The 27,464-nt window shown below is 35.0% G+C and overlaps 1 protein-coding gene and 1 non-coding gene across 2 annotated transcripts in view; one reads left to right on the top strand and one right to left on the bottom strand.

Annotated features, from left to right (window-relative positions):
• The window catches only part of Sgcz (sarcoglycan zeta), an 874,745-nt gene that overhangs the window by 332,742 nt on the left and 514,539 nt on the right, over window positions 1–27,464 (top strand). The gene's annotated exons all lie outside the window — the stretch shown is intronic.
• On the bottom strand, window positions 24,809–24,873 carry Trnaa-ugc (transfer RNA alanine (anticodon UGC)). Its single transcript has one exon. It is a non-coding gene; the product is annotated as a tRNA-Ala (tRNA).

Raw genomic sequence — 27,464 nt, 5'->3', positions numbered from 1 at the left:
ATGTTCAATTGAGATGAAAAATAACTAATTCGAGAATGTTTTCACGCAATTGTTGGCAAGGTGTTTCTTCAGGGGTACATGTGTCCAATAGCAACTTTTACTGAATAAAATTTATATTTTGGTTACATTTTTACTCAACCATATTTATCAAAAGACTTTTTAAGTTATAGCTTACAATTTTCTTAATATTTAGAAAAAGCAGCATCTTCCATAGATACATGATAGCTTAGAATGTTTTATGTTCTGTCAAATATTTATAAGGCATCATTGTTTTTAGGAAGTTCTTTAGATTTCATTGCAATGTTCTACTTTCTAAATGTTTCTTCAACTGGCAGCTTAAGGCTATCGATTTACTGTAGATATTCCAAACATTTAGAAGTGCTATTGGGTAACATGGGACATATTTTTAGCTTTTGTTTCCTAAGATATATTTGCCAGAATAAATTTTATGATATGGATTGTTTCAAAGATTGGATCATAGAAGTTTAGGAATCAGCAAAATTCTAAATAAAAAAGAAAAACAAAAACAAAAACAAGGAGCTACTGAAGCTTATGTCCTAAAGATTAAAAAACATTAAATATAGATCTAGTAGTTTCCTAAACATTAAAAACTGTTAAATATAAAACCAATACTTTTCTTATGTCAAACGCTTTTGTGTTTCTTCTCTTTTAAGTGTTTTTACCTTTAAGTAGCTGTATAAACATGTTGACATTCAACAAAGCATTTTATGAATACAGTACATCTTACACAATGTCACCTCTTTCCACACACTTACTCACCCTCCCACCCTGCCATCATCACTGTTCTTAATCTTTAGGATATGTATTGAAAGTTTTGCAGTTAACACAGCAGTTTACATACACTATTCATCTTGATCTGTGTCATCCTTTCAATATCTTTATCCTTACCGCTCCCCCCATAAGTCCCCATTACCTTCTTTTTCTCACTAGAATTTTTGTTCAGTAACACTGGTTACTCTGTGCAAAATCCTCTTGAAAATTACCTTTCACCACCAAGATGCAAAAAAAATCTCCCATGAAAGCCCAGAAGTATCTAGCCTCAGGCTAAAGTCTGTAGTGACAGACTGGTTTATATACTCTACAAATTATAAGACAGGAATCCTATAATACAAATGCCTTATTTATTATCCGGCTTTTTTTCATACACCATGTGTGTGTGCGAGTGTGTGTGTGTGTGTGTGTGTGTGTGTGTGTGTGTGTGTGTGTGTGTGTGTGTGTGTGTGTGTGTGTGCTACTGAGGTTTGAACTCAGGAGTTGGGAAATCTCTTATTTATTTATTTATTTATGTAATACATTTTTATTGTGAAAATACCGCACAGAGGAGTTGCAATTACATGGGCAAGATAATGAGTACATTTCTTATCAAGCATTGTTGCCTCCTCCAACAGATAAGTGTCTCATATCTAAAATATACCTGGAACTCAAAAAATTAAATCCCACAACAAATCCTCAATAAAACAACTGCCCAATAAAGAAGTGGGCTAAAGATTTAAAGAGAAATTTCTCTGAAGAGGAAAGATGGATGGACAATAGACACATGAAGAAATGCTCAAACTGCCTAGCCATAAAAGAAATGCAAATCAAAACAACATTGAGATACCACCTAACCCCAGTTAGAATAGCAAAAATCAAGAACTCTAATAACAACAGATGCTGGAGGGGATGTGGACAAAAGGGAACCCAACTGCATTGTTGATGGGAGTGTAAACTTGTTCAAACACTTTGGAAAGTAGTATGGAGGCTCCTCAAAAGACTCCACATAGAGCTCCCCTAAGACCCAGCAATCCCACTTTGGGGCATTTACCCAAATGATCACAAACAAGACCATACTAAAGCTACCAGCTCAACTATGTTTATTGCAGCATTATTTACCATAGCTAAGATATGGAACCAACCCAGATGCCCCTCAGTAGATGAATGGATCAAGAAAATGTGGTATATATACACAATGGAATTCTGTGCCTCCATCAGAAAGAATGACATTGCCCCATTTGTGAGAAAATGGAAAGACTCTCTTAGCTTTTTAAATCAAAGATGATGTTTTATAACACGATCCATACCTCCACTAATGGCTTTTTGCTGTTTAACTGGAGATAAGAGACTTTGGGACTCTCTTGCACAACCTGGCTTTGAACAGCTATCCCCAGACTGCCACTCCTGAGTAGTCAAAAATATAGGCAGGAGCCAGCCACTTATTACATTCAAGACTAATCTATGTTGTGGATATCAATAGTTCATTCTATTTATTGAGAATAATATTCCATTGTTATAAATCTATTCATCTTATATTCCCATGATTTGTTATTACCACAAAAATTGTCTTGAAATTTAATGTGAAATTATTTATACTGACATATACTTTTATTTTCTGACTAGCAAGTAAATAAATAGAGTGTCTGAGTCTTATGCTAGGTATACATTTAAGTTTTAAGGCACTTGACATGTTGTTTGCTACGTTTCCATTTTAAAATCCACCACATATTCTCTAAATATTGAGGACTGCTAGACACAAACAGTCTGTGTAATTTAAATATCCCATGTACATGGAATAATGACATTCAATGTTGTTTTCAACTGTATTATTTTAGTGACTATGATAGTGACCTTTGTATGTGGCCATCCATTAAACTGTCCAAATATTTTTAAATCACATTTTTGACTTAAGTATTGACTCAGTATTAAGTGTCAGAGTCTTTATATATTCTGGCACAAATCATTTCTACAATACAATGATGTAAACATTTCCTCTCATCCTCTGATTTGTCTTTTCATTTCTGTAATAGTAATCTGTGAGGAACAGAAGGTTGTAATTTTCCTATCCTTTTGTTCTTCAAATATAATGCTTCGGGAACTATAACTAGGAGTTTATCACAGAAAACCATTTAAGAAAAGTTCATGCTGTGATTGTTCTTAAAAGTTTTAGCATTTTAGGATTTACATTCAGGTCTAAAAGCTATAATAAGTTTTATATAGTGGGAGAGATCAAGGTTTACTTCCCTGAATATAGCTACCTAATTTTCCCAACATGATTTGTTCATAAGACTATCCTTCCTTTATGTACAGTTCTTCATATGTTCATAAGTTATATCTGTGTGGGATTATATTTCTCATCCATTATCTTTTTCATTCCATGTAATCCTGTACTTTTCCTCCAATATTGTCTTCATTATATTATAGCTTTGTAATATCTTCAGATGTGACAGCTTTAGTCTCTGTTTTGTTAATATTTTAAGGTTGTTGTATCTAATTTGTACTTTTTCCATATAATGATAAACTTATAATATTTCTGTTAATATTTACAGAAATATTTACAAATATTTACATCCCTTGAAAGCTATATACCTATTCAGAAAATTTTTGTATTTTAACAAGATTGAGATTTTTAACCAATTAACCCTAGTAATGTCTGAATTTAATTTTGTCTTCTTTCATTTTTCTTAGCAATACATTACAGTTTTTAGTATCCAACATTTTCCCTCATATTTCCCCTCAGAATTTTATGCTACTGAATATAATAATAAAAATCACTTCCTTCTAATTGATGCTAATAGTTTATAGAAATATGATTCATTTCATTTTGTTTAAAAAAGCGTCCTGTAAGCTTATTAAATTCATATTTTTTCTAGTAACCTAATTTTTATATTTCATTTAAATATTTGTTATTATGGATATGTGTAAATAAGGCTACCTTTATGTGTTTACCGAGATATTTTGTGATGCCTGATTTCTCTACAATGTTGGAAGGCAGTATGCAACTTCTTCAAAAGACTAAATATAGAGCTTCCCTGTGACGCAGAAATACCGCTCCTTTGCATCTATCCAATTATCTATAAGTCTGGCTACACTAAAGTCACCAGTATGACCAAGTTTATTGCAGCACTGTTTGCCATAACCAGGATATGGAATCAACCCACATGCCCCTCAGTGGACAAATGGATCAAGAAAATGTGGTATACATACACAGTGGAGTTCTATGCTTTCATCAGTAGGAATGACATTGCTCCATTCGTAAGGAAATGGAAAGATGTGGAAAAAATTTAGTAAGCAAAGTAAGCCAGATCCAAAGAGATATAGGCTGCATAGTTTCCTTAATGTCTAATGACTGTAATGCACCTATATTTCTATAAGTAAACCTAATGGATAGCAAAAGACATTTGTAGCTGGATATGATTAATTAAAGAGCAATTTAGACATCCACACAGTGAGAACAAAGGAGAGTCACAAGGGCTCAATAGCTATGTGTTCTTTATTAATAGGGAGAACAGTAGTAATTCATTCTAGCAAAAAGCAACTTAGCAATATTATATTAACCATTTTTGTGTATTATAAAATTAATCAGACATTTTAAATAAAATTGTATTTTTGTTCATGTGTATACCTTGTTTTATAATAGTAGTGAATTTTTTTACTTCTAGAGTGAGGAAATATTAACCTCTTAGAATAAATTAGGATTTTTTTGTTGTTGTTTTGAATAGAGTTTCTATATAATTGGCTTTTTCCCCTGAAAATTTTACTAGGTTTAATCAGAGAATTTATATGGGTTCCAAGGTTGTTTTGGAGAAATATTTTTAGCTATAATTTCAATTTTGAGTGCAGTAATAGGGTATCAACTCAGGGCTTGGTAGGTAGGTTTAGCACCCTTTGTCCATAATCCCAAATAAGACTTTCTAGGTTTTCTGTTTCATCTAATATGAGTTGTAGTTATTTGCATTTTTCAAGAAATTTGATTATCTTTTCTAGGACTAAGTTGTCAAACTTACTGATATAAAATAATTCATATTATATCACTTTATTTTCCTTTTATTATTCAGAACATCTGCAATATTATCTTCTAAATTGCAAATAATGGTAATTTATATTTCCTTCTGTTCATTTCTGATGGTCTAGCTGAGAATCTAATGTATTAATCTCACCTTAGATCTAATTATTAAACATTTTCTTTTGTGTTCTCTCTCTCCCTCTCTCTCTCTCCCTTTTTTGTCAGTTATGAGCATGAACTCAGGTCCTGGATGCTGTCTGTGAGCTCTTCTGCTCAATGCTATAGCTCTCCTACTTGAGCCACAGTGCCACTTCCTAAACATTTTCTGTATTATGTTTCCATTTTCTCATCAAGTGCCAGTGGTTCACACATGCAATCCTAGCTACTGAGGAAGCTGAGATCTGACGATCATAGTTTGAAGCCAGCCTGAGCAGAAAAGCCCTCATGAGACTCTTGTTTCTAATTAACCACTCAAGAAGTGGAACTGTGGCTCAAAATGGTATACTGCTAGCCTTGAGCAAAAGAGTTCAGGGACAGCACCTAGGTACGATTTCACTTTCAATACCCACTACTGACAAAAAAAAAAGAAGAAGAAATTTTGTTTTCTCAAATGAACCTTTATTTTCATGGAACTCGATTCTTTTATTTTATTACTTCTATGTACTTTGTGTTTATTAGTTCGTCTTTACCTTGCATTTTGTAGTAAAAGCTGAAGTAATTAATTTTCTGGCATTGTTCCTTTGCCATATATGTATTTTGTAGACAGAGAATTCCATAAGTGTAATTAGGAAGACTGTTGATATGCTGTAATATCTAAGTACTAACTTGACTCACTTTCTAGCTTCTTGTTCGGGTAGTTACTAAGGGAGGTATCTTAAAATCCTTGGCCATAATCATTTCCTCTTAGGGTTGTTACTTAATGTACTTTTAATTGTGATTAGATGCTTAGGGTTGCAATATCTGAAGATGAGTTGACCCTTTATTATTATTAAATGAACTTTTATTCTTTGGTAATGTTAATTTTTTCTGATATGAATACAGCCATTTTTTTAGTCTTTAATTATTTTTCCTTAGCAACAAGGCTGTGCTTGCTCACAACTGGTGCTCTATCACTTCAGTGACACCTTCAACTTGGCTTTTTACTAGCGATGGAGTTTCTCATGCTTCCTACCAAGGCTAGATTTGAATCACCATCCTCCAGATTTCAGCCTCTGAAGTAACTAGGATTATAGACATGAAACACCATCACCATAATACTTTGCCAAGCGTTCTCTTTATATGTACATTTTAAACACTTTCTATGTTGAAATTTTTTAAATTTTTCTGTATTTTCTCTATTGAATTAGTAAGATATTTATAGTCAATATTTTAATCTAATATGGGCAATTATCTTCCTTATATATTTTACTTGGTCATTGCTGATAGATAGTTATAGAGCTCCCATTGCTATTTCCTTGTCCCTTGGAATTCATTGATCTTTGTTGCCTAATGTCTCGTGTTGTAGGTAACTTACTTACTATTCATTGTTTCAGAAGAAAGGGTAAATTCAATCTTTGTCACTTCATATTTTTAGATAATCATTGAAACCGTATTCTTTGATACTTTTAAATAGCTAAAATAAAATGTTTAGCCTATATTAGTTAATGATACTTATATCATCTCTGATAAAACAAGCCCCTAATCTCCACATCTCTAGCAGCCTGTTTGGAGATCATTCATATTCCACAATAGGTAAGGCACTCTGCTCTTCATTTATGGGTTGAAGATGGAGGATGCCTCTGTGTGGTAATATTCCTTTTGCATGCTAAATGGTATCAGAGATGAATAGATCTAAGGTATTCATGGCCCTTGAAGCTATTTTGTGTACATAGGTTAGATATAGTCACAACCTTCCTCCCAGCAGAGGAAAGAAGACTCATCTCATACAGGCACCTCAAAGCATGTGGCATTGGAAAAGGTCATTTTCTGAGAAGACAGAAGAAAGTGATTAATTAATAGCAAAAAAACCCACAAAAAACTATTCAACATATATGCCTTTTTATTTGTCAGTCATGGGTCTTGAACTCTGGGCATTAGCATTGTCCCTGTGCTCTTCAGCTCAAGGCGAGAGCTCTACCATTTGAGCCACAGCACCACTTCTGGTTTTCTAGTGGTTTATTGGAGATAAGAGTCTCATGGACTTTCCTGCCTGGACTGGCTTTGAACTGTGATTCTTAGATCTCAGCCTCCTGTGTAGCTAGGATTATAGGCATGAGCCACCAGTGCCTGGCTATATATGCCTTTCAATACACATAAGAATAAATGTAGGAATCACAGTGTTTGTCCTTTAAACAGCTTATAAATGCTTCCTAGGGAAAGTCTTCCCATGGAGAAGGGTTAAAGATTCTTTGATATTCTAGAGATAATATCTATTACCAACAAGCCTTGGCTTAACATAAACAAATCAAAGCACATTGATTACAGGCAGGTAGTAAACACTTCACCATGTGCCAGGGACACTACAAAGAGCATTCTTTTACATTTAGTCATTTTCACACAATAGATACACAGAATTCTATTCGGTCTGTTTTGATTTCAGTATTTATAAGACAATCAGCAGACACAATCAAATAGCTTTAGCAATACACTTTGTGAGTCATATTTTAAACACTCATTTTTTTAAAAAAAAGGATAAGTGTCTTTTTGATTGCAAAAATGTACAGATGGAAATTTCTTTCTGGAATAACTGGGAAGAAAATAAATAACATGGGCAGATGAGACAAATACATGAGTCTAGATGAATTCTACAGTCTCTCTAGAATCTTCTTTCTCCAAAGTTCCATCATTACTGATCAGAACATTCATGGGAGCTTTTCTTGTAACTATTCATTTATCCACTCTGTGCTGTATAAAGCAGCTGTGCTAGTTACAAGCAGAGAAATCTTTTCAAATGTAAATTTTATGGTGGAACTTTTGACATTTTCATATTATCAAAAGTTTCTCATGACTTTATGCAATGAAAAGCAATTATAGAGTGGGTTTATTAGAACTGTGCACCAAGGCTTCAGCTTGCATGTTGCTGCCAACATATGGCTTTCTCTATGTCTTATTGGTCCCTACTATATGGCTTTTCCTTTCTCTTTTCCTCCCTTCTCTCTCCCCTGTCTATGGTATTTACATATATTTTGTGTTTTGAAACATTTCATCTTTCTGCCTTTCTTTTACTTATTCTTCAGATATCAATTCAGATAATAAAAGCTCAGGAAATAATTCCCTACTCATTTTTTCCCTTGGAACTCCATTTCCTCAGCATTTACACTAATCTCAATTTCCCTACCTATTGACTCACATTTCATGCAAGCAGTCTTCTCATCTGCAGTAGCATATCACCATCTGTGTCGTACTAGTGTCCATCACAAGTAGTGGCTCGGTATGTACTTGCTTTGTAAATAAGTTACGTTAATAAGTACTCCTACATGCATCCAATTCAATCCTGTGCTTTCTGGCAGTATTTTTATTTAAGCATAGGCTTGTCTTCTAACAGCATTCATAGTCTTTGGCAAAATGACATTCTATACATCACTTTAAATTATTTGCTTATTATTAGATGTTTTACTAGAGTCATAATAAGATACAACACAAGTTTATTTTCTGGAATTTTCAACATTTAAAAATGTAAAATCTCCCCAACTATTCATCTTGTTTCAGTGGCTAAAGCTTCCCACTGACCAGTTATGCAATTACACAGTGAATAGGATTCTCAAAAAGAATAGAAACATAGGTCTTTCCATTTCACCTGAATGAAAATCCTCCTCTTGAAACACTTCTCTGAAAGCGGGGTAAAGTTCAGAAAATGAAATCATAGATTGCAGATTTTATTTAAACTGCCTGCTTTTCCTTTTATTAGGTTGGCCTGTGCTGGTCTATGCACAGGACAGAAACCCTAGCTTAGAAACATAGCTGATCATTTATTCTGTCTTTAATATATGACATCTGATGTTTCTTACATGCAACTCTTAAACTAGAAAAATGTTATTTTTTAATTAATAAGTTTTTTTATTGTGAAAATACTGTATAGAGGGGTTACAATTACATGAGCAAGGTAATGAGTACATTTCTTATCAAGCATTGTTGCTCCTCCTGTTTTTTATTTTTCTTCTCACAGTCTACTCTTATAGCTTTCAGATGAATTCAGTTCTCCATTTTCAGGCAATATCTATCTATCTATCTATCTATCTATCTATCTATCTATCTATCTATCTATCCATTCATCTATCTATCTACACCCTAGGGAAAATATCTGTAATTATAATATATAATTAGTATGTGTATCTTTAGAAATTTGATAAAATTAAAATCACATTGTTGATATAATATCTAAAATACAGTGGGCTGTAAATACAGCAATTCTCATCTTACTACCTAAATAAAGATGCAAAAATAGTGCAGCAAAAAAAACCCCGACAATTTGAGTCTCTGAAGATGAAGGCAACAATTGTTAAGGTACTTCTACTCACAAATCTTTCCCCCTCCTTTTATTTTGTTGGTTGTGGGGTTTCAACTCTGGGCTTGGCTGATGTCCTTGCACTCTTCAGCTCAAGGCTAGTGCTCTACCACTTGAGGCTCAGCACCTATTCTGGTTTTCTGGTGGTTAATTGGAAATAAGAGTCTTATAGACTTTCCTGCCTGAGATGGCTTTGAACTGTGATCCTCAACTCTCAGCCTCCTGAGTAGCTAGTATTACAAGTGTGGACCACCAGTGCCCGGCTTGATTAAATACCTTGTAAAAGACAGTTTCTGACAAGATAAAGTGATTTAGGTCCTCTCAATCTGTGTGTTATGCTCTACTTCTAAGTTGCCTCAGGACAAGTCCTAGAGCTTGAGACAAGCTCATTTTAGAGCAATAAGACTGGGCTGGTTTGACATTGATTCTAATTATCTTCTCCATTAGTACCAATTACTGGAAAGTACTATTTTAATGGACAACACTAGAAATGAGATTTCTCAGGATTTGATAAATTCTCGTGTGTCCTAGTTTTCATTCATCATACAACAATAATTAAATGTTCTTAAAACTGTTCTTAAATTCAGATAAGGTTATGCATTGCCATTCAATTGTCATGACTAAATATTTATGCTTTGAATTTCGAAACCTGTCTCTTAACACATAGTAGTTGCCACAGGACCTGCTTTGATCGCACTCACCAATAGGTGTGTTTCTTAAGTTTACAATGTCTTAAGCACACTAATTTTCAGGCTCATAATAGCATTCAAATCATCTTAACAATCTTTTGTTGAACATCTACTTTTCTGAAGGCTCACCTGTTAATAATGATAAGCCTCATCAATTCAAATCCTTATGAAAGGCTACCAATGCAGGCTTTCAAATGTGTTTTTTTTTTGTTTTTCTCTCTGCCTTTCTAGTGCATTGGGAAGCACAGGCATATCAACAGATATGGCAAATCCAAGGCAAAATACCAAGGCCTTTGTTTGGGAGCTTTCACTAGCATATGGCAATCATTGCTTGGCAGTGATTCAGTGAGACAGTCAATGGAATGGGGGAAAAAGCTGCTTCCTATTAGCACCAACTGGGACTTGATCCTATTTCTCACGTAAGTAATCAGGACTCCCTGGTGATTTAGCAGCCTTGAGCCCTGGAGTAGGGAGAAGACAAATAGACTCTGGAAATATTCATGACACTAACTATGGCTTGAGAAAGGATGTTGTAGAGAGTTATAGTATTTGACTTTGCTATGTGACTGAGGAAAAAGCAGTAAGCAGAGCTGCTGCCAGTGACAAGGTGACAGATAAAGTGAATAGGGAAGTCTTGTTAAAGGTTGAAATGGTTAATAGAATACATGGCTAGTTTGAAGAATTCCACATGCCAGTACATTGTGATGTCGTTCAAGCAATGTCCTGAGAAGCAAAGGACAAATAAGAAACGATAGATGCCATTTTTGAAAGCATGTTGTAGATCATTAAATGGGTCATGAAGTAATGAGAAGTTGTTATACATGGTGAAACCACTGTTTGACTGTAGAGAACATTGAAGAAGAGTGTAACAATAAATTAATAAATTTCATCATGAGGTTATTATTGGTGTGATCATAATGACTAAACCATAAAACAACAGGAAGAACACTAATGTTTTCTATTTTTATACTGTAAGCTTTTATTTCCATCATATATCTCTATCTATCTATCGATCTAGCTAGCTAGCTAGCTATGGTCTTATCCATTTCTTGAACTGTTTCATATAAGCGGCAATTCCTTTCCCAACCTATGAACTTTGGAAAAAGGTAGTAACACTGATTGAATGAGAAGAGGGCTGAATTGGCAAAATAAAACATTGGGAACAGCCTAGCATAAATTCAGTGGGTATGTGTGTGCCACCCAAAATTACAGTTTTCATTGAAGTTAGGAATAAATTCTAGGACTGGCTATGGCTATGTCTTTATAGCTTATAGGTAACTGCTATTGTCAAAGTAATAAATGGGCAAAAGCAACTGTTCTTTAAGAACCTGCTTCCTGACCTATCTAGCCACTGCTGTCTTAGACACATTCATCTTTGTCAGTCCTCACTGAGTGAATGAATACAGTAAATAGATTAGATTGAGTGACTTAATAGACATATAGATGAATAAATGCTTATATGTTAATCAAATTCTTATCAATTACAAGGAATACAGAATAAATTGTTATAGCTTAAGCCAAAAGGTCTTTTTGGTAATATCATTTAGTGATGACTCAAAGGAAAAAAAGTAATAAACAAAGCTATAAAAAGGGTAAAACTCAGAAATATCTACGTGGAAAAGTGTTCTCATGAAAAAAATCATCTAACATAGGAGGATGGCAAAAGAAAATATTTACTACGTGATATAATACAGAAGAACAAAATACATTTATTGCCAAATAAGTATAATTTGTAAGGCTATGCTATGGTTTGAATATGAAAATAACTTATAGGCTCTTGCCTTAAAGTCTATTTTCTCTGTCAGTGGTGTTATTTTAAGAGGTTTTGGAAACTTTATGAGGTGTACCTGGTGAGAGGAAGTAGGTCTTTTGGAGTTTTAACTTGCCCTAGCCACTTCCTGAAATCTTTTCTGCTTCCTCAGTGTTATTTTTCTCCTTCCTGGAGACATTTTTTTCTGCACTATACCATTCCGCAATGATCTATAGCCTCAGTACAGGTCCAGAAAGACACAGAAAATTAAGTACATTCTCCAACCACTGAAACTGTAATTCAAAACAAATCTTTCTTTCCTCTTAATTATTTTTCTCATATGTTACACAGTAATTGAAACACTAACACAGACTACCCATATAGAGAAACACTGATGACTGTCAAAACACTTACTTCTGTTTAACTGTTCTCCTGAACTCTGGACTTAGAACTCCAATTACCCACCTCTCCTGTATGTTCAAAGCTAATAGTTACCTCAAAGCTAATTTTCCTCAACAGAACTCCTCCCCAAATGGGTCCTCTACCAATTCAGTAAATCACACCTCTCTAACCTACTCCTCATGCATATAACTTGAAGTCACTATCACCATCATTTTCTCTCCCTCACTACCACATATCAAAAACCCTGCATCTTGTATCTACATTTGTCTAATTTGGGGAGGGGAAGGGCAATAACAAAACGCTGAAACAAGGACACAGGATGACCCATTGCAACAATGATACCTACAATATAGTATATTGGAAATGAACTTTACAACTTTGTGGGGGGGGTGGTAACGGAGGTGGGGGGACAGGGATAGTGGGAGAACAACAAGGGAGGGGGTAACAGTGCTGGACAAGAAATGTACTCATTGCCTTACTCATGTAACTGTAATCCTCTGTACAGCATCATTACAATAAAATAAAATTTAAAAAGAAAAATTTTCTCTATGACCTAAAAATGTAAGCAGAATATAACACCTTTATTTCGATATAATGATCATACTAGTCTCATCTAATAGCAACTTAGGCTTGGAATATTGCACATTCTGTCCTGCCCTAATGATTCTCTAGTCTATCCTCTCCAGGATTATTCTTCTAAAACTAATTCAGATGGTTTAAATTTTTCCATAATATCTCCAGGGCCTTTTTTTCACCCCATGGATATCATCTGGTCTTACCTTAAACATTAGCAGTGCTATATTTGATGTCAGTATAACTTGTGGAGGAGATGGGGAAAAACCAGTTGTTTAAGGATACAGGTGGACCTGTTGCAACAATGAGAAGTACAAGTTGTCATGTCCAAAACGAGCTTTACAACGTCGGTGCGGGGGGGGGGGGGGAGGGTGGGAAGGGGGGGAAGGATTGGGATTGGGATTGGGGGGGAGGGGGGAGGCTGGGAAGGGATGTAAAGGGTAAACAAAGGAGGAGGCTGCAATGCTTGGTAAGAAATGTACGCATTATCCTGCCCATGTAATTGTAACTCCTCTGTATAGTATGTTCACAAATAAAATAAAATAAATTTTAAAAAAAACCACTAGCAGTGCTTTATTGGGTTGTCTGTCTCTTAACCACCTTTCTATCCTTTTGTTCACTCTGTGATAGCTATGCCTACTCTATTAATTGAGTTAATGTACTAGTGTCAATCTTAATAAAAGTTTTATGTTGTTACATGTAGTGATTAATCATGGGTTGAGTAGACAAAGAAGAAGGAAACAAAAGAAGAAGGAAACAAAGTGGTTATAAAGGTCAGTGAAAGAAAGAAGTAGACAAAACTTACTATACTTGCAGGTGCTAGAAAGAAAGAGGGATCATGTCTTGCTGAGCAGTTTTATACAAGAAATTCCAGGGTTTTGTTCAGGAGTCAGGGGATATTAGCAAGGACAAGTAAGGCTAGAGACTTTGATAGAGATATCAGAGAAAAGGCAAGGCAGGATAAACAGTTTAGGATTGGCTAATTTGAATGATCTCTGTTAGCCTACAGTGATCCTGGATTGATTAAGAATGAACATTACCTACTTTATTAGAGGGAACAAGTAGAAGATGTCCTTAACTTCTTAGTCTTATACCAAAGGCATGCTTCTCTTTATCCTTTGAGGTCTGTAAAAGCTGATCAGCTCTAGAAGGAGCATCTCTCTTCAGGCAGAAATTGTCTTCCTTGGTTTTGTTCAGTTTCTTGCTTTTTTTAAGTAGTCAAGACATCATAAAGATTATAAATGATAAACTATACACAATAAAAGTATGCAAAACTTTCTGCATTGAAAAAGGGAAGAGAGGACTAAGTAGTTGGACATGGAAATGTCCAAGATCACTTTTGCTTATATCTTATTTTCAATAACCAGTCACATAGACTAATCTGATATAAGAAGGCCTGGGAAAGAGTTTTATGGATCTGGAATTCATTCTCAGAAATGACCTTCCTCTCTTGAAAGGAACATGAAACTTACCTGGATTCCTACATTCCCCATTAGGCTACCAGTTTTTCCTTGAGAATTTCACTTGGAGTTTTCTTTGCTTCAGTATATTCCCCAGATTTCTTCATGGCTCATTTCTTCACATCATTCTGGTATTTATTCAAAGATCACCTATTGAAATTGTTGACCACTCACCATGTTTTAATAGCACTTGATTCTACCTGGTACCACAGCCCATGTGTCCTGTGTATTTTCTCTCTCACTAGAAAGTCAGCTCATGATTACAGCCTATTTTATTTCCTTTTCTAACTTCAGTGCCAGAAAATGATAAGCACAATTCTGAAACTTAGAACCTAATGACTTGAAATACCTACATCTTATATTTACAATTGAAAAATAAAAATTATAAAGAATATAAATACCTTGAGAATATATTAGAGAGTCTAGTTTATGGGGCAGGGTAGAGTATTGTAATATCACTAAGTGTAAACTAGTCATATGAAATGGAATTCTGGATTGTGAGATTTTCCTTGAAAGCCATAGCTATTCTATATTTTTATTCTTATTATAAAGGTGATGTAAAAAGGGTTTATACTTACATTAGCCAGGTAAAACATACATTTCTTTTCACCCTTCCTTTGTTTACTTCAACTTTTTCACTCCCGTCACCATCCACAGTTGTATAGTTCATTTTCCACATAATATCTAGTGAGCAGCACTGTTGAATTTATCCATGCTTTGTCCATCCATTTCTTGCCCCCCCCATTTACCCTCCTAAAGACAGATAAATAAATAAACAATGCAAAAAGGAAAGAAAGCTAAAACAGAAACAAAGAATAAAATTCTCTTGTTTCTATTTCCCCAAGTTCATCAATAAATATTGTTTTATTTATATATATAATAAATAACAATGACCTAATTTGTTTGTCATTTAAAAATGCAACTGTGAGAGTGATAAGACTCTGGAGAGGGAAAGAAACCGATCACATGGAGGAAGACCGGGTATCATATGGGAAAGAGACATAAAATGTAATTCAACAACTACATTTTCTAGGGAGAGTAGTAAAGGTTTAATAATTATCTCTACTTTTAAAATTTTTCTTCCAGTTTTGTTTCATTTAGTTTCTTTATTTTACCAGAAAAAGAATATTGAATTTCACAAAGTAACTTCTTTAGATTATAATTAATTAGCACAGATTGATTTATTTGCTTACAAATTGAATTTTTGCTTTTAGGATATCAGAGCAAGCAATGCAATGGTCTGCCTAAGATTAAGAGGACTGTCAGTGGAAGGTGGGTGGGTGGCTAAGCGTGAGGAATGCTGGGAAATGTGATGAGGACTTAATGGCACTTGATGGCATTAATTAAGATACAGGGCCTAAGGGAAGAGCTGATTTAGTTAAGGCAGTAGTAATAATAATTTTAGTTGCTTTCTTTGACTTCTCAAGCATGGGGCATTTTACATGTGTTCATGTGTAGCCAATCCTCAAAAAATTGATTTTAATAATGTATTTATGGACAATTAGTGGGTTTTATCTCATTCTTCTTTATTTTCATAAATAGCTATTTTATGATTGGTGATTAATATTTCTACTCAAAATATTTCCTAGGAATTGACATCAAGAAATCCCCCACTGGATGAAACAGGAGTCATTTGGCATGAGGAATGTAAATACATTCCTGAAGCCAGCTTCCTCCAGAAGCACGTTGGTTCTGTTGAGAAGCCAAGCGCAGATTGGCTGCAGTGCAGCAAACATAAGTAATGATAAATGGTGGGATATCAAATTGGAACAGGTGTCTAGCAGGGTGCCTCAAGGGTTGGTCCTGGGCCCAGTCTTATTTAACAGTCTCATTAATGATCTGGAAAAGCAGGTAAGCAGTATGTCAAGCTTGGAGAGGTGCTGTAAATACCAGGGGGGTGATGCAATCACCTGCAGATACAACTTTTATTTATTTATTTTTCCAAAATAACAGCCTGGTTTCAAGTGAATGGGGGGAAGAGTAATGATGTTTGTAAATATCACTAGATGTATTCAAGGGGAAAGAAAATGACAATTTATGGGGGCATGCTTTAGATTAATATTTTCCAACTTGTTAAAAGATGCACATCAATAAAGGAACAATAGAACAGAAGCAAGTGTGGTGAGGTTGGTGGTATATGCCTGAAATCCCAGCTACTTAGAGGCAAATGCAGGAGGATCAGAGTTCAAGTACAGTCCAACTCCCACTAGAGCATTTTCCTTTCATTCCTGAGTCCCAAGGAACAATTCCCTGGTGCGCGAGAAGGGTAAGCTTTGCTGGAAATGACAGGTCTAAATGTTTCAACTGTCCTAATTTATGGCCACCTGCTTATGAAGGGAGGGAATAAAGGTTCATACCAACCTATAACCTACTCAAAATGTCAGGGTGCTCTAAGAAAGCCAAATTGTGGGCATTTTCAACTGGGAAGATTGGCATCTTTGATTAGAGACTGCTCTGGAAGTATTTATATGAATTTAGGAAAAGTGTTGCAAAGCCATCTGTAGAGGTGGCCCAGATGGTTCCAAGGATGCCAGGAAAGACAGGCTAAGTAGAATAATTTATGATTTGATCTTTGTCATTTCCCACCCAGGAGCTTGAGCAAATTATTGTACCTCTCAGGGCCTTTACTTCCTTTCCCTATAAAAGAAATTCTTTCCCTCTCCCTAAGTTTTAGACACCTCTCTAGATCCATGATAAAAGATCAAATCAGTATCTACGATGAAGCAAATTGTGTGCTCTTCCCAATTTACAGGGGGTTCTCTTCAAATATTTTTTTATGCATCTCTGTGTTCTATGGCTTTGTCACCTGGTGGGAGTCATGTGGCTTAGATTGCTTAATTACAGACCAGGATTATAAACAGGCCATTCTGTCCAGCCATTTCTCCCTTTTACTAGTTGCTGAAAAGAGATAGCATTTTTTCCCATTGAGTATCTGTTACTGTACACAGGAAAAATCTACATTTAAACTGTGATGAATCCAGGGCCTAGAGGCTCAAGCCTGTAATCTTAGCTATACAGAAAGCAGACCTGAGCCTCATGATTAGAAGCCAGCTCAGGCAGGAAGTCTGTGAGACTTTTAATTCCAATTAGCCAACAAAAAAAGAGAAGTGGAGCTATGGGTCAGTGGTGCAGCACCAGTCCTGAGTGAAAAGCCTAAGGTACAGCTCCTAGGCCATGAAGCAGGCCCTAGTCAACTGTGATGAGCATGTAGCTTATAGGGTAACAAACCTTTGTTGGGTTTAGGAATTGGCTTGCTAATATTACATTATGTAGTCTGTCTTGGTTGACAAAATACAATGAACTCAAACTCAAAAATGTTCAAAAGAAAAACAACTATGTATATATATATATGTATATATATGTATATGTATATATATATATATATATATATATTTTTTTTTTTTTTTTTGTCTGTCATGAGGCTTGAACTCTGGCTTGGGTGCTGTCCCTTCACTCTTCAGCTCAATGTGAGTGCTCTACCATTTGAGCCATAGCTCTACTTCATGTTTTCTACTGGTTTATTGGAGATAAGTGTCTCACAGACTTTACTGCCTGAGCTGGCTTTGAACTATGATCCTCAGATCTCAACCTTCTGAGTAGCCAGGATTACAGGCATGAGACACCAGCACCTGGCAGTAACATATTTCTTAATGATATTAAAATGTGTGAGCTCAAGAATTATAAAGATTTTGGAAAAGGAATATTTAGAAATGTTATTTACTGGCATGATGAGGGACATATTTGTGTAGCTAATCAATCACACATTTATCAGCTGACAATAGTGAATTGAAGGTCATGAGCTCTGAAAATCTGAAGTATTTTATTAGATATTTACGTTTTCATACATACTTCAATGCAGTTATGCTTTCCATTGGTCTTTTCTTCAAATAAGAAACATTTCTATTATTTTAGGAATCACTGAATAAAACTATACTTCTTTTCAAATAACTTACAAAATATTTTAGGTGTGGGTAAAAATATACTTTCTCTACATTCTTTAGACCCCCAAACTATTGGGGTGTTGTTATGGACCTTCTTAGAGAAAAGTCCCAACATTTAATGTGATTTTTATTAGAACATTAAAAACTCTACTTTATTTTCAAATTCTTTAGATTGCAAAACATCTGTTGACCCTTCCTTAGAGTTTATTCTACTTCCTTAGCTCAATTTGTGTTTTTTTATGACTTTAGAAGAATGAATATAGTCACCTACCTGAACTCTTTCCTTATATCTACAAGCCTATTAACTCTGTGCAGTTTATTTGTTCTGAGAATTAATTGAAAATGAGAGGCATTGACAGGACTTCCCCTTTCAAATAATATCATGTGTTAGCATGTGAGGAAAGTTGTTACAGAGGAATGTCAAGTCAAAGATGTACTCAGGTATTTTCATCTCCTGTTTCTAGACATATATTTATTTGACTGGTCAGAAATATTAATCTAGAGGACATCACAAAAAGATATGTACCAAAAAGTAACAGTAACAGATTTGTGCTCTTTGGTGATTTTATAATTTAATTAACTGTAAATTTGAATACTATTACATGGATTGTCCTTCTCCAGTCAATCATAGGTTCTACCTGTAGCTATTTTACTCACAGTGACTTATTATAGATATTTGAATTTTACTTTAGGTATCAATAGTATGAGCTCATGAATATACAGGAAGATCAATTCACTTTCCAACATTGAAATCTTAATATTACCTCATTTCTCTAATGGAAACATTGCACACTCTTTTCATAAGTTGGCTATATTTACAATAATTCATGATTTATCCTCTGTCACATTTTCAGTCAAAAGTCTTATCTGTGAAAAACAGATTAAGCAGCCATCCCTGCAATCACCTCTTCTTCCTCCTCATCTTCCTCTTCCTTCTACTTCTCCTATTCCTCCTCCTACTGCTTTTCCTTTTGTCCTTTGGTTTGTACCTACCTATAAACATATTCAACAAAGGTGTTCTATCACTAAACAACATTCTCACACTGAAACAGTTCAATATAGAAGCAAAATAAATGAATTAAATAGTCAAACTATTTCAGTAAAATAACACAATTTTTTTCTTCAACTTAAAAAAATTGTAGCCTGGCACTGGTGGCTCATGCCTGTAATACTAAAAACTCAGGAGGCTGAGATCTGAGGATTGCAGCTCAAAGCCAGTTCAGGCAGAAAAATCCATGAGACTCTGATCTCCAATTAACAACCAGAAAACAAGAAATGGAGCTGTGGCTCAAGTGACAGAGTGCTTGCCTTGAACTGAAGAGCTGAGGGACAGCGTCCAGGCCCAGAGATCCAGCCCCACGACCCTCCCTCCCACACACAACAAAATTTATTATTTTACTGAAATAGTTTGACTATTTAATTCATTTATTTTGCTTCTATAATTGACAAAAATGTACTCATTACCATGTTCACAAATAAAATAAAATTAAATTAAAAAAATGTACTCATTACCTTAATCATGTAGCTGTAACCCAGCTGTACAGCATCTTGGCAATAAGATAATGTTTTTAAAGAATGCAATTTAAAAAAATTTATACCATTCGAGTTGTTGAATAATATGTGTGGATGGGGAGGGTGGGTGCATTCATGTGTGTGTATGTATACTTTTTGCATATACAAAATATTAGCTCCCTTTCTGAGAATTTTGAGTTGACTGTCAGCTGGATTTTAGGTGACATAATTATTAGATAAGGCTTATATTTGAATGGTTGAATTAAAGAATTATTTCTTTCTCTCTAATTACTGTAGTATTTCATGGAAGTATAGTATGTTTAGGAAGCTACACAGGTTATAAACATATACCTCTGTGAATTTTCTGTCACCATAGTACATACTTGATAAAAAATATTACCAAATTTCTCGTATGACTTCTCAGTGGCTTTTACTTCGATGATTTTTTAAAGCAAATTTTATTTTCACTTACATTCCACAAAGCATATTTTAGCTTTAAATATACTGACCTATAAATTTATGGTGGGGCATTTTATAGAGTATGCTAAGGATTTTTCAGAGGGTAAGCCATACAGTCCTCATCATAGGCACAGGTTTTATTTTATTTATTTGATGATTCTGTATGTTCCATGAAGTATTAAGTTGAGATAAGCTAAGCTAAGGGAAATTACAAGAACTTCAGGAGGAACTTGCTACAAAGGAGGAAGAAGTGGCAAGATGAGTAAAATGGTGATGGATTCAGGCAACTCAGGATGCACAGGAGGAGGTAGCTATGGTAACTGTTATGCTACCTGCTGGGTACTGATGACAGCAATGGACATGAACTAAGGAAGAATAGTCAGGAAGAGATGCAATTTGGTCAAAGATAGGAAATATTATTTTCAATTTGAGACCATAATAATTCTAGGTTGTTGATTGTCTTATAAATGAATATGTCCAATAGATAATAAAGATCAAAATTTAGAATAATGATAAAAATGGAGTTCAAAACAATAAAAATAATAATTTACAACAGGAAGAGTTTGATCAGGGAAAAATAATACAAGGCTAAGAAAAGCAATATAAATTTCTTGGAAACACCACTGTAAATCTAAGAGTTTATACAGTAGAAATTTAGAGATGCTACAAGGTAGGCACAAAATGTGCTCCAGTATACCAATTACACATTACTCCCCAAACAGTACAAGCAGTTATTGAAGTCTGAAAAGAATAGAGGCATTTGGATTAACATGTATTTAGGCTTTGCTAGGCAAGTAGGGAATAAAAACTGGGTGTTGACAAGGTAAGGATAATGAGGTCTTTATAGTTCAAACTGTTTTAAGGGCATGAGGACAAGAAATCAATAGCAGACTACACTGAAAGTAAAATTCTAGAATTTAAGATATATCAGGACAATGTCCAATAACGGCAAGTATTTTAGCAGTCCTCAAATGGACAAATATTTTATGTGCATGAAAGGATGCTAGAGATTGAACTCAGTACATTATCTTCCACTGAGCTACACATCCAGCTATTAGTGGCTTTTTGATATAAATACTTTAAGCTGAAGCGCATTATGCTTATTGAATTCAAGAAAACTAAGATTCTGCCAGTCATGGTGGCAGGTGGTTGTAGTTCTAGCATTTATTTGGGTAATTGTCACAAAGGGATCCATGTGTAATTCTAACCAGGACTATATAGTGCGACACTATTTCCAAAAAGTTAAAATAACTGTGAGAGAGAGAAAGGGGGAGAGAGAGAAGACGAGGAAGAAAAGAGGAGAGGAGAAAAAGAGGAAGGGGTAGGGGAAGAAGAAAGAAAAGAATAGAAAGGAGATAAGGACAAAGGAAAAGAAGAAAGAAAATTAATATTTGAAGGTTAATCCATCCAGAGTGATTCAGATTACCCAGCATAGTCACACAATCCAAGAAAATAAAAAAAAGTATGACTCAGGATCCATGTATTTACCATTATGAAATACCAAAAGGTTTGTAGACAAAAATAATTGTAGACGAAAATAAAAACAGAAATAGATAAATGTAAATAAGTAGTTACCATTATAAATGAGTTGAGGATCAAAGAATCTGCTATGTATCTTGATCTCTCAGTTTATGAGAATGAGCAGTAGGGATGGTTGGGGTAAGGTCAAGTAAGCAGTAAGTAGTGCACCTTGTGCAGATCATTGTAACAAGGGAGGACTCAGTAGACCATTAAGTGAGATGAGTATGTAAATTATAGAGTAGGGTTTTTTCTGTTTATTGGAAAGAGAGGGAAAACCAGAAATTCTACCAGGTGTGAAGGGACCAGGCACTTTAGTTTCTAACTGATCTCAATTAAGACTTAAGAAATAGTCACAACTTTGGCCCAGGGATTAAGGGGGTGGGGGAGATGGAAAGGGATAGGAAGGGGAAACAAAGGAGGAGGCTACAATGCTTGATAAGAAATGTACTCATTACCTTGCCCATGTAATTGTAACCCCTCTAAACAGTATTTTCACAATTAAAAAAAAAAAGAAGTGAAGAAAAAAATTATAGTAGATACCTTTTCATGTTTAACTGGAAAATTTGAAAGTTGACATGAACAATTATAAAATACTCTCATCTTTTTGTAGATGTATTTACTTGAAAATTAATACATTTGACTAATCAAACCTGGAAGTTTGTTTGCCCTTTGTCTTTTGCAACAGCAATATTGTCAAAAAATATGTTGGAAATGAACTTTACAACTTGGGGGTGATTGGAGGGGTGGGAAAGTAGGAGAAAATTGAAGGCGGGGTAACAATGTTGGACAAGAAATGTGCTCGCTGCTTTACTTATGTACAACTCTAAGTTTTCTGTATATCACTTTTACAATAAAATTAAATTTGAAAAATGGCTGTGAAAATATCTAAGAGTCTGGGAGAAAACCTGAAGTTCTTTTATGAATAGGTGCCCTCTATTGGTGATTTTGATATTACTAAATGCTCTGTAATTTTTCTTAATTTCCTTCCTTCCTGTCTTCTTTTTTAGTTTCTTTTTCTTTTGGCCTTCATCTCATAGACTAAAAGCCAAAAGTTGAAATAGAAGAATTTAGTATAACTAATAAATTAGTATCTATTAAAATTCCATTTTTCAAATGTTTTAATACTTTAATTTTTAAATATTTTCTCTTTCTTATGACATGTTTTTCACACACTTGCTATTCTCATGAACAAAATGCTCTGGTTCATAATTAATTATGTGACTACACGTGACAGAAAGAAAATCGACAAAGTGAAATTGGTGATTTATAGAATTGTACTTTTTTATTTATTGTGAAAATAGCATACAGAGGGGTTACAATTGCATGGGCAAGATAATGAGTACATTTCTTATCAAGCATTGTTGCCTCCTACTTTGTTTTCCCTTCCCATCCTTTCCCATCTCCCATCCTCCTTGCCCCCACCCCCACCCTCTCCCAAAGTTGTAAAGTTCGTTTTTCGACATAATGATTTATACATCTCATTGTTGCAATGGGTCCACCTGTATCTCTATTTAAACGATTTGTTTTTGCCCTTCCCTTCCACAAATTATACCAACATTAAATATAGTGGGAGCAGGGGTTATACCGTGGGGGAGGGACATACAAAGAAACAAAGAAATCATCTTATAAATATGTTAGAAACAATCGCATGAAAGAAAAAAAACATTTGAATACTTATCTTGGGGTTCATTTCACCTAACATCAACTTATCTGACCGTTTTTGCTTGTCTCAGACATATACTAGTTATTGAAAATAAGGGAAACCATGGGGCCGGTGTTTCTTTGGGCCTGGCTTACTTCACTTAATATAATTTTTTCCAAGTCTTTCCATTTCCTAACAAATGGGGCAATGTCATTCTTTCTGATGGAGGCATAGAATTCCATTGTGTATATATACCACATTTTCTTGATCCATTCATCTACTGAGGGGCATCGGGGTTGGTTCAATATCTTAGCTATGGTAAATAATGCTGCAATAAACATAGTTGTGCTGGTAGCTTTAGTATGGTCTTGTTAGTGATCATTTGTGTAAATGCCCCAAAGTGGGATTGCTGGGTCATAGGGGAGCTCTATGTGGAGTCTTTTGAGGAACCTCCATACTACTTCCCAAAGTGGTTGAACAAGTTTACACTTCCATCAACAATGCAGTAGGGTTTCATTCTGTCCACATCCCCTCCAGCATCTGTTGTTATTAGAGTTCTTGATTATAGCCATTCTATCTGGGGTGAGGTGGTATCTCAATGTTGTTTTGATTTGCATTTCTATTATGGCTAGAGAGGCTGAGCATTTCTTCATGTGTCTATTGGCCGTCCTTCTCTTCCCTTCAGAGAAGTTCCTCTTTAAGTCTTTAGCACTTTTTAAAAATAAGCTTTTTATTGTGAAAACGCCATATAGAGGGATTACAATTACATGAGCAATGTAATGAATACATTTCTTATCAAGCATTGTTGCCTCCTCCTTTGTTTTTCCCCTACTATCCTGATCCCTGCACTTTTTGACTAAATGGACAGAGATACAAAATTGGGCATTTATTTTTTTGCTTGTTATTTTTATTCAAAAATGCGAAAAACAGAAGGGTTACAGTTACAGAAGTGAGGTAAAGAGTACAATTCCTTTTGATAATGTCATTGCTATCCTTGTTCTCCCTGTTTTCCCATTATAAATTCAGCATTTTAATTAACACATAATTAATTTTCAAAGTGTTTTACTTAATGGCTTTTTATAAAGTGTAGGCTTGTGTTTTGCTCTACTCTCTCATCAGAAAATTTCTAGGAAGGATCAAGATACACTGAACGTTCATTAAACTCACAATGTATTTTCAAGATTTAGTGTTAATAAAAGACAGTAAATCAGGTTTGGTAGTTCATTCCTGTAATGCTAGCATTTTGGAGACCAGGGCAAAATATTAGATATTTGTATATGTAGAGATACATTATTTCGAAACAAAGAAATAAAGAGGAAATGTAAAATACCTCATTAGTAATTAAAAATACTGATTTTGCAGCCACTACTTGCTCACTTCTGTAATCCTAAAAATTCAAGAGGCTGAGATCTTAGGATCACAATAAAGCCAGCCCAGTCAGCAAAGTACATGGGATTCTTTTGTGTGTGTGTGTGTGGTCCATTCATGGTGCCTGAACTCTGGGCCTGGGCGCTGTCCCTCAGCTCTTCAGCTCAAGGCTAGCACTCTACCACTTGAGCCACAGCGCCACTTCCGGCTTTTTTCTTTTTGCTTATGTGGTGCTGAGGAATCGAACCCCGGGCCTCTTGCATGCAAGGCAAGCGCTCTACCACTGAGCCACCTTCCCAGCCTCTCCATGGGATTCTTATCTAAAATTAAACATCAGAAAGCCAGAAGTGGCTCTGTGGCTCAAGTGGTAAAGCACTAGACTTGAGCTGAAGAGCTCAGGGACAGTACCCAGGCACAGAGTTCAAGCCCCACAACTGACCAAAAGGAAAAGAAAAAAAAAGCACCCTGATTTTATTTTTTTATTATTGTAAAGATACTGTACAGAGGGGTAAAAGTTATATGAATAAGTACATTTCCTGTTGAGTATTGTTCCCCTCCTTTGTGTTTCCCCTACTACCCCTTCTCTCCCACCTCCCCATCCTCCCCCCCCTTCCCCCTCCAAGTTTTAAAGTTCATTTTCAACGTGTCTTGTAAATCTCATTGTTACAATGGGTCAACCTGTATCCTTATTTCAGTATTTTTTTTATTTCCCTTCTCCTCCCCAAATTAGAAAAATGTATATATAAGATGTAGGGCACCAGAATCAAATACAATAACAACAGGGGTTCTACCTTGGGGGAAAACAAAAGAAACAAAAATCGCATAGTTAAGTCTAGGAACAGCAGAAAAGGTCAAGAGCTATGTAAATATGACCATGTAAGATGATGCTAAGTGAAATGAACCCGAAGATAGGGACACAGTGTTTGTTTTTTCTTTCTTGCTATTGTTTTAAAAGTATTTTAAATGTACTATGTGTTTTTTGTTTGTATGTTTGCTTTTCTGTTTGTTTTTTTTGTATTTTCTTCCATCCTGGTATAACCCCTGTTTTCACTGTATTTGATGTCAGGGCCCTTATTCTTGAATATACATTTTTCTAATTTGGGAAGAGGAAGAGAAATAACAAAATGGTGTGTTGAAAATGAACTTTCCAATTTGGGGGGCGAAGGGGGAAGTTGACAGGTTTGGGAAAAACAAAGAAGGAGGTAACAATGCTCCATAGGAAATGTACTCATTACCTAACTCATGTAATTGTAACCCCTCTGTACAGTATTTTTACAACAAAAAACATTTTTAAAAAAACAGCCACAAGAAAAAAAAACCTTTTGTGTTCCTATTTTGCAGTTCATTTCACTTAGCATCATCTTATATCATCATATGTATATAGTTTTTGACTTTCTTCTTTCTGCTAAGATTATCCTAGATGTATACGAGTTATTGCAAATAAGGAAAACCATGGACCTATGTTTCTTTTGGTCTGGCTTACTTCACTTAATATAATTTGAAAGAATTAAACACAATGTTATTAATCTTAATTTTATTGTTATTTTCCTTTTTTTTTTTTTTGTCAGTAGTGGATCCTGAACTCAGGGCTCTTAATCTCAAGGCTATCATTTGAACCATAGCGCCACTTCCGGCTTTTTCTTCTTATGTGGTGCTGAGGAATTGAACCCTGGGCCTCATGCATTCAAGGCAAGCACTGTACCACTGAGCCACCTTCCCAGCCCTGTTATTTTCATTTTTAATGGGCTACAAACAATGGTGGTGTGCATGCTGATATATTAAGTGTATAATACTACCATTGAAGATAGGCCAAAAACTAAACATAGTGAGAGATAGTGTTCTTTCCTTTGTTAGAAATTTGCATACAATGACTGAAAGGCTTGAGAAATTTCTGTTTTCTTTCACACATGATGCCAACTTTCTTCCATACTATTCCTAGAATCACATATCATTTTCAGAGATGAGGGCTGGAAGGTTCTACAGAAGAGAATAGTTGTCTGTACTTCTTACGCAGTACTACAGTAGTTTTCGTTGCAGCAGATGATGCCAGTTCCTGGATTTACCTTGTAGTCATGCTGGCACTAACTGATGCCCAGATTGCAACAAAAGAGTGCTTCATTGGAGGCTAATCGTACTGAAGTTTTAAAGCAGAAAGTATCAGCCTAAGTGTTTTAACAATGAAACCAAGTAAGTAAGAATAAAATTGATATGGAAGTATACCATCTTCAATGAAATTATTTTAGTTGAGACTATCCAGATTGGCCTAATACTGGTGGATACACTGGCAGACAATACTTTCTTCACTGATGTCCTCTCCTACTCTCTCTTTCTTCTCTTTTATCTATCTTTAGATATGTAAAGGTCATTCAAGTTGCTTGAATATATGAATACAATTTTTGTTATATTCCACTGCATTCAGAGAAAATCAAATGCTTGGTTTCTATTTTTCTGAAAGTCAAAAAAGATCTGGAAAAAAACAGATAATTCACTGCAGTTAGTGAATGATTCTGCAGAAACAGTCCGGCAATCTATAGAATTTAAACACTTTCTATTCAAGCATGCTTAGAAATTGAAGCCTAAGCAAAGCTGGCTTCTGACAGCATGTCATGTTGGGACAAACTGCTCCAATTAATCTAGCAAATTACTATTCATTGAAGAATCTCACCCTTAACATGTGACCTATCAGAAATCAGAGAAGGAAGAGTATAGAATAACCAAGTTTGGTACAATAATTTCTTTTGATAATATTTGACTAAACCATAGAATAGAGAAACTATAAATAAACATAGAATAACCTTATTTAGTAACACCCTGAGCATTTATCCAAATATCCAAAAGATTACACACCAGGATAAGGTAAAGCTACCAGTACAACCATGTTTAT

The sequence above is a fragment of the Dipodomys merriami genome, unplaced genomic scaffold (genome assembly GCF_024711535.1).
Source record: "Dipodomys merriami isolate MVZ:Mamm:240054 unplaced genomic scaffold, mDipMer1.0.p SCAF_12, whole genome shotgun sequence".
NCBI classification, from domain to species: Eukaryota; Metazoa; Chordata; class Mammalia; order Rodentia; family Heteromyidae; genus Dipodomys; species Dipodomys merriami.
This window is presented reverse-complemented; position numbering and strand designations above follow the sequence as displayed.